Genomic DNA, 1245 nt, shown 5'->3' with positions numbered 1-1245 from the left:
GGGGGTAAATTTCAAAATTAAAAGTATGATGACTGAAATGATGTTAACCTCAAAGTTCAAGAGGGTAAACTAAATTTAATCCTTTATTTTTTATTTTTTTAAGGGACAATGAATTGTTGTTGGTTATTCTTTCAAGTTTTGTAACTGATTAGTTGTCCACATGCACATCCATTCCTACACTTGAGCTTAGCATGTGTTTCGTTTGTTGAGAACTTAGGCAACATGATGCGAAGACCTTGCAGTACTTGCATTGGTTTGAATGGTAGATGGGGGAGTAGAATTGAAGCTATATAGCATGATCCATTTAACAACTTACCATCTGTCTACAATCTCATTAGCCTTGTTAGATCACTAGTCCACTTACCAGATAATATTACTAATGCCGGAGCTGGATCCACCGCCTGCTGGTGAGCCGTTGCTGGCCCCGGCTCCTCCCTACCATCGAGCCGGATGCTTGGAATTCTGGTGAGACTTCTTCACTTCAATGATTCAGTCTTCTTTCTAAGTTTACACGAAAGTGATGAAACCATGCATGAAAAACCAAATAATTTACTGAACTTGAGTAATTTGGTCCAACTTTAATTTCTGCAGCTTGTGGCTTCTGTGCTGCTGTGGTATGTTTAAATGTTGCTGCCCTCCACTCTTTGAGTCCGGGCCTCCCCCACCCTAGCTATGGTGCTGCATTTTCTATCTAACTCACTTTTCTATGGGTCAAACATTGTGCGAGTCACGAGAGGTAGCTAGATCATCATTATCTGATCTCAGTATTCCAATTTGGTTAACTGGTCTCTGATGTAACCACCCGTTAATATGTAGGCGTTTGTGAGACTGTATTATCTATTTCGGTTGGTAATTTGTACATTGATCTATAGTTACTTTCTCAATTTTGTAGTCTTCATATTGTAATGCCAATGGAATTGCAACTGCTTAGTGTCTTCTTGTGCAGACAGTACTGTGATTTTCTTTCTTTTCTTCCCTTCTTCTACTGAAATGACATGTTGAATGGCAACACCAGCATACTTTCTTGAGATACGCTAATTAATTTAGGTGGGATGCAGAAAGGTAGTTCACTCAATATTATTCTTAATTTAGTGTATGAAATATTTTGTTATCATGAACTTGTGCTAAATCGAAAGATCTTGTGGTTTTGGAAGGCAATGTACAGTATGGCTCTTTCGCTATTTGCTTTGCAGATAGTCTCGAGAGAGCGTCCATTTTTATCTGGTCAGACAATGGAATGAGCAC

General features: G+C 38.9%; 1 non-coding gene across 1 annotated transcript; it reads left to right on the top strand.

Moving 5' to 3' along the window:
- The first annotated feature begins 311 nt into the window (after window positions 1-311).
- On the top strand, window positions 312-936 carry LOC101291011. Its single transcript, XR_185478.1, has 2 exons — window positions 312-465; window positions 592-936. It is a non-coding gene; the product is annotated as an uncharacterized LOC101291011 (transcript).
- Window positions 937-1245: the final 309 nt, after the last annotated feature.

This window comes from Fragaria vesca, unplaced genomic scaffold (genome assembly GCF_000184155.1).
Source record: "Fragaria vesca subsp. vesca unplaced genomic scaffold, FraVesHawaii_1.0 scf0513047, whole genome shotgun sequence".
Lineage (NCBI taxonomy): Eukaryota > Viridiplantae > Streptophyta > Magnoliopsida > Rosales > Rosaceae > Fragaria > Fragaria vesca.
The sequence above is the reverse complement of the archived record's forward strand: the minus strand, read 5'-3'. Positions and strand labels throughout refer to the sequence as shown.